A 7,500-nucleotide genomic window follows, 5' to 3' on the forward strand; every position below is an offset into this window, starting at 1 on the left:
AAGAAAACAAAAAAAATGAAAAAAAACGTAACTGAAATAACTTAAGCAAAACTCGCATCTTAGGTCCAACGTAACAACCCTTAAAAACCTGGAACCCACCCATTGGAGTTATGTTGTTCTTAATCCTGGTTTTTTTTTTTTTTTTTTTTGTCAAAAAGAATTTTTTTAAAGCTCTAAATAAATGAAGAGTTCAATACAAGATTTTAAGAGAGCTAAGGGGAGAGGGGACAAACCCATCCCAAAGCAACTACAACAAACTACAATCAAAGAAAACACAACACCACAACCAAACTGAAAAACCAAGAAAGAAAAGAAGAAACAACAACAGTTTCGAGAAAAACACCCACTGCATCCAGACACCAAAACTCAGCAAAATAGGCCAGCAGCCCTCTAGATCAGCAACCAGCACTCAACATCCCACACAAGCCACTGCTATTAATCCCAGACAGCAACACCACCAGAAAAGCAGTACAAAAACACCAACCAGCACCAAAGACAACATCAGACACACTGAAGCAGCACCAAAACAAGAACTAAACACCACCAACGCCAAAGAGCACAAGATACCACCAGAAAACAAACCACACACTAACTTCCTGTACACAGAATAGTCACAGCACACAGAAGGCCACACATAAAATGAAAGCTAAACGGCAGCTGTCAAACTTTCTAACTTGTCAATACTCAGTCATTGCAGAGCGAGACTCTTGAGTCCTGACCACACTTTTCGAGCCTGTTAATCTTTTTATTCATCTTAGTACGATGGTGATAACCGTTTTGACCGGCTCTGGCAACTGTGTATGAAACTCTAGCAGGATGCCAAGCACCAATACAAGCAACCTTACGCAGAACCCCGTGAGTCTTGCGGGGAAGACAGGTAACTCCCCAACGGGTAACAACACCTTCATAACCCTTACCCTTAGTCACACCAATTATGTCAATCGTTTCGTCATCAATTGGAACTTTTTTCTCAAAGAAACCATAGGCATAGTCAACCTTTTGGGCAATAGTGCCACAATTGACCTGAATTTCCATAAGATAAGCTTTGTTTTGCTTCAAGCCCTTCATCTTTCTAATCTGAGATTTTGAAAAATAAAAATTTAGTAAAGAAATCTTGAGCAAGCGTTCCAAATTTAATGGAAATGTTTAGGATATATTTACAAATCAACTTCAACGTCCAAACAATGAGAGAAGTGCAAAATAAAAAAATTAGCCACCAAATACAAAGCAAATTTTTCTTGGTTGTGGGCCAAAACTATAATAACAGTAGCATAATTCTTCAATTTTTCAAGCTGAGCTTGAATATCTTTCATTCCTTATCGCTCTCGTACTTCTTGGAGTATTTGGTGAAAGCCTTCTTGGACTTTCACTAGTTCTTGTAAAACCTCCTCCTGAGCTCTTCACTCAAGTGTTGGGCCCAGACATTGTTCAATGAATGAAGGCCACAAGGAGTCTTAATGTAGTCAACAACACCGACAACCACCATGGGAGGGTCTCAATGATGGTCACATCCTCACAAGTCTCCATCTTGTGAAGTTCTACATTGTAATATTAACAGAAGAAATAAGTGAGCCATAGAGCTAATAATTGTGCAAAATCAAAGACAATGCATATAATCAACAAAAGCTTAAAGTTCAAAGGATACACATACTTGATCCATGCTTTTCGACCTCTCTCACAATGTGAGTCATTCCAGCCTTATTACCCAAGAAAGCAGTAAGATGTAGTGGCTTGCTTGGATCATCCTTAAGTAAAGCCTTCACCGCATGATACCAAAAAATTGAACACAACAAGTGAGCTTCCTAGAATTTCTTGGTAATAAACTATCCATTCAAGTTTCTGTTCTTATTCGAACACGGTGGATTTAACAAGAGACTTAGAATGGACCAACAATTAAATGTTGGATGAAAATTTCTTTTACCATATCTTTAAGGTAATCTAATAACTATTACGAATAACTCCCCATCGTAAAACATTCAAATGCTTACAAACCAAAGAAACATGAAAAATCTGAACCAAAGCCCACGACACACAACACATCCATTAATAATTATATGAACAAAATATGGGAAAGAATGACTTTCAGTTATATAGCATATTAGTCAGTTATCTATGTAAATATAGATGATATAGTTAGCTTCCTAAAAATAGAATAGTGACAATGTATATATAAAGAAGAAGAAACTGTATAATGAAAAGAAGTAATTGTATTTTCAGAAACCAAATTCCAGTATCCTCAAATCCACATGGTATCGGAGCCTTAGGGTTTAGATCTGGAAAAGAATCATCATCTACCGTATCTTACCTTGCAAATGGCCAATTTATCAGAAGAACAAACACAAACCCTAATGTCCATAGAACAAATGGAACAGATGTTTCAAATGTTCCAGAAACTCAACAAAGTAAACAATCAAACTGAAAACCCAACATCAATCAAAATTTCAGAAAAACTCACATACCACAATTATACAAAGTGGTGCAAGTTAATGCACGTAGCAATTGGCGGCCGGAGGCGGCTCAGTCACATCACTCCCGGACCCCCACCACCATCAGATCCAAACTATACCCAATGGGAACAAAGAGATGCCATGGTCATATCATGGATAATTGAGAACATAGAGGGGGACATTGTCAATCAATTCTTAGACTACACAACTGGACACAACCTATGGCAAGGAATCAAAAGTCTCTTAGGGTGTGGTAGGGATGAACAGCAAATCTTTGATCTCAGTTCAAAGGTAGCCACATTAAAGCAAGAGAACGACACCATCAAAGTGTACTACGGTAAACTCAACATACTATGGAAAGAAATCGATCGAAGAATGCCGAATCCAATGACATGCTCAAAGGATATAACAGAGTTCAACAAATACATCCAAAGACAGAGACTTTACCAATTCCTCACTGAGACTAACGACAATCTAGACAAAGAAAGAAGGGACATTCTCAATAGTGAACCTTTACCAACGGTGGAGACGACCTATGCTTCAATCAGACGAGAAATCACACGCCGGAGAATTATGAACGACGTCTCATCACCGATAACTAGTCCCTCAGAGATTGGATCAGATTTAGCCACGAGAAACAAACCTTTCCAGAGAAGCCGAGAAGAGGATGACCGGAGAAAACTCTGATGCACTCCCTATCGTGGTTCCAGGCATACAAAGGAGAAATGATTTAAACTTGTGGGGTACCCCGAGTGGTGAGACGATCTACAGAAAAGGAAAGCCGCCACCAAGGCACTGGTAAGCCGGACCGGCGGCAAGACTAACCTTAGTACTGCCGATCAATGAACATCATGTCTGACATCAGGTGAAATAGGAGGCTGGAACAAGGGGGAAGGAGAGACAATAGTAACTACTGAACAAGGAGACAACAATGGTGAGAAACAGATATGGAGAGTGAGAGAAGCAACAGCCGTCAAACAAGGGGAAGGGAAAGGGACGCCTTCCACTGAATTCCCTAAAACCCCTTTTTATAACCCTAAAACCCTAAACCCAACCTCACCACTAGATCTCCAGCCCACAATCCTCCAGCCCCATTTCACAACCCAAGCCTAACAGATCTTCTGGCCCACCAACCACAAATTCCCAAGGCCTTCTTAGTCGTAACATGAATTCTCAATGGATATTTGACTGTGGGGCGACTGATACGATTACCTTTGACACCAATGATTTTTTATCTACCCATCCTATTAACCGAACCCATATCCAGACGGCTAATGAGGAGTATGTACCGATTGCCCAAGCTGGACCAGTCAATATTTCTCCTTCTCTTCATCTTAAAAATTGCTTGTTAATTCCTAGTTTGTCTCATAAATTATTTTCGGTTAGTCAGTTAACCAAGGATTTAAACTGTACAGTGCTCTTAACCTCTGGAAATTATATTGTGCAGGATGCTCAGATGGAGACGATCATTGGGCGTGGTACTAAACGAGGTGGACTGTACTATGTCGATGAGGTGATTCAAAATAGTGGTGCAATGCTTGCTCATGGATCTCCTACTCACCAATTGAGGACTTGGCATCGTCGTTTAGGTCATCCATCCTTAGGTTATCTAAAAAAACTTTTTCCTTCTCTTAATAGTTGTACTACATCCCTAGATTGTGAAACTTGTGTACTAGCTAAAAGTCATAAACATTCTTATTCTCCCAATAATACTCGTGCTCTCAAACCCTTTGATGTAGTGCATTCTGATGTATGGGGCCCAGCCCCACATATTGACTCTCATGATTTTTCATATTTTGTGTTATTTATTGATGATTGTTCCCGAATGTGCTGGGTTTATTTTTTGAAACACAAATTTGAAGTTTTTGATGTCTTTTTCAAATACTATAACATGATTGTCACTCAGTTGCATGCAAAACCTAAAATCCTTCACTCAGATAATGGTGGTGAATATATCTCTATTGCAATGAAACAATTTTTTCTTGATCATGGCCTTATTCATCAAACATCCTGCCCCGATACTCCACAACAAAATGGGGTTGCTGAACACCAAAATCGTACCCTTCTTGAGGTAGCATGAGCTCTCATGTTTGATACTTATTTCCCTGTCCATTTTTGGCCTGAGGCTATTGCTACTGCCACCTATCTTACAAACCGACTCCCTACCAAAATCCTTAACTTACAGACTCCTCTTGCCACACTCAATACCTTCACTCTTGTTTCTTCTTCTCATTCCCTTCCTCCTCATATCTTTGGGTGTGTTGTGTATGTCCATCTTCCATCTAGGGTTCGAAAAAAGTTTGAACCACGGGCAGTCAAATGTGTGTTTCTCGGGTACGACACTACACAAAAGGGCTATCGATGTTATGATCCTGTCCATAACAAACTTTATACCACCATGGATTGTGACTTCTTTGAACAGTCTCCCTACTACACCCAGCCTTGATCTCAGGGGGAGATTGTGAGTACGGAACTCAGCTGGTTGATTCATCCCTTGGCTGACAGTCGAGCTTCCAAAAAACAAGTAGGCACTACCACTGATATTTCCAATGACATTGTTACTGAACCATCTTCGCAGACTACTACTCTAGTCCCTGAGCATCCGGCCGAACAAGAGGTAACGCCAAGTCCTACTGCTCCTTTCATTGATATATCCACTGACTATATTGTGCCAAGTAGTGTTGTTGTCCCCAGGAAATATAATTTGCCCCCTCAAAGTACAAGAGGAATGCCGCCTAAGAGGTATGATCCTGAGTATGAATCCTAGAGATCCCGATATCCTATTGGTAGACCAGATGATGAACAACTATCACAAAAAGTTGTTTCCCTTAATGCATCTCTTTATTCTAGTACTATTCCGAAAACCACCGAAGAAGACCTCTAGGAACCAAAGTGGAAACAAGCTATGGATGAAGAGATCATGGCCCTCCAGAAAAACGGAACATGGGAGAAGTGTAGATTACCAGGTGATAAGAAGATGGTTGGCTGTAAATGGGTTTTTTCCAGTCAAATATCATGTTGATGGAACCATTGAGAGGTACAAAGCAAGGCTTATTGCTAAAGGGTACACACAGACGTATGGGATAGACTACTCGAAAACATTCTCACCTATGGCTAAAATCGATACCATTCAAGTTCTCTTCTCAGTAGCAGCAAATAAAGAATGACCTCTGTTTCAATTTGATATAAAAAATGCCTTCTTACATGGAGAGATTGAAGAAGAGGTATATATGAAGCCACTACCCGGGTACTCAGATAAGTATAGCCAATGAGAGGGGTGTAGACTTAAAAGGGCACTATATGGCTTGAAACAATCTCCCAGGGCGTGGTTTGGGAGATTCACTACAACAATGAAGAGATTTGACTACAAACAGAGCAACTCATATCATACTCTATTTCTCAGGAGGAGTGGTAACCAAATTACATGCCTCGTCATCTACGTAGATGATATGGTGATTACTGGAAACGACTTTAAGGAAATTGATCGACTCAGGAGCAAATTATTCCAAGAGTTTGAGATGAAGGATTTGGGACAACTGAAATACTTCCTTGGAATAGAAGTTCTAAGATCAAGGAAGGGGATATAAATCAATCAGAGAAAGTACATTTTAGATCTCATAGCAGAAGCAGGCATATTAGACTGCAAACCGGCAGAGACTCCTATGGTGGCTAACATGGTCTACAAATTGTTGAAGGCGCAAAAATGGCAGACCAAGATCGTTATAGAAGAATGGTTGGAAAACTGATCTATTTATCTCACATGAGACCAGATACCGCCTATGCAGTAGGGATTGTAAGTAAGTTCATGCATCGACCTCAAGTGGAACACATGGCAGCAGTCTTGAGGATCCTAAGATACATAAAGGGAACCAGTAATAAAGGAGTTTTCTACTCAAAGAATGATTATCTTGATCTTATTTGTTATATAGATGCAGATTGGGCTGGTGATCGGGACGATAGGAAGTCTACCTCAGTATACTTCACCCTTGTAGGGGGTAATCTAGTCACTTGGAAGAGTAAGCTTCAAAAGGTAGTTGCTCTGTCTAGTGCAGAAGCCGAATTTAGAGGGATAGCAAAAGGAGTTACAAAGATTCTGTGGATCAGAAAACTTCTAGGAGAACTAGGCTTTCACCAGACACAGGCATGTCTTCTATATTGTGATAACAAAGCAGCAATAAGCATTTCTGACAATCCAGTCCAACGTGATCGAACGAAACATGTAGAGATTGATCGACACTTTATCAAGGAGAAACTAGAAAACAAGGTCATTCGTCCTCCTTTTGTTAGATCGAAAGACCAACTAGCTGACATTCTCACAAAAGTCGTTTCATCAGATGTCTTCAAGAGCACTTTATGCAAGTTAGGCATCGGTGATCCCACGACCTAACTTGAGAGGGACTATGGGAAAGACGACTTTATATTATTCAGTTATATAGCATATTAGTCAGTTACCTATGTAAATATATATGATATAGTTAGTTTCCTAAAAATAGAATAGTGTCAATGTCTATATAAAGAAGAAGAAACTGTATAATGAAAAGAAGTAACTGTATTTTCAGAAACCAAATTCCAGTATCCTCAAATCCACACAAAACATGCAAGTTACAAGACTTGATTTCGCATCATGCAATACGCCTTTAGGGATCCAAAAAACTCAAAATCATTAAGAAATGACTTCCAGCAAAAAAGTTGAACATTTCATTATAACTAGAGAGACAAACACAGCAATACGATATATATATATATATATATATATATATATATATATATATATATATATATATATATATATATATATATATATATATATATATATATATATATATATATATATATATATATATATATATATAAACTACAAAGAAAATTCTTCTTGGGGGGGGGGGGGGGGGGGCAAGTGAAACAAATGGTGCAAAGATGGGTTGTCTTATGGTAAAATGGTCAGAGATAGAACTGCCTAAAGAATTGGGTGGTCTTGGGGTAGGTAATATCATGTAGAAAAATTTGATCTTATTATTCAAATGGTGGTGGTGATTCTCTGAAACAAATAATA

At 39.1% G+C, this 7,500-nt stretch overlaps 1 pseudogene; it reads right to left on the bottom strand.

Annotated features, from left to right (window-relative positions):
• Positions 1-194: 194 nt before the first annotated feature.
• On the bottom strand, positions 195-2,356 carry LOC130805656 (60S ribosomal protein L3-like; annotated as a pseudogene).
• Positions 2,357-7,500: the final 5,144 nt, after the last annotated feature.

The sequence above is a fragment of the Amaranthus tricolor genome, chromosome 2 (genome assembly GCF_026212465.1).
Source record: "Amaranthus tricolor cultivar Red isolate AtriRed21 chromosome 2, ASM2621246v1, whole genome shotgun sequence".
Classification (NCBI taxonomy): Eukaryota; Viridiplantae; Streptophyta; class Magnoliopsida; order Caryophyllales; family Amaranthaceae; genus Amaranthus; species Amaranthus tricolor.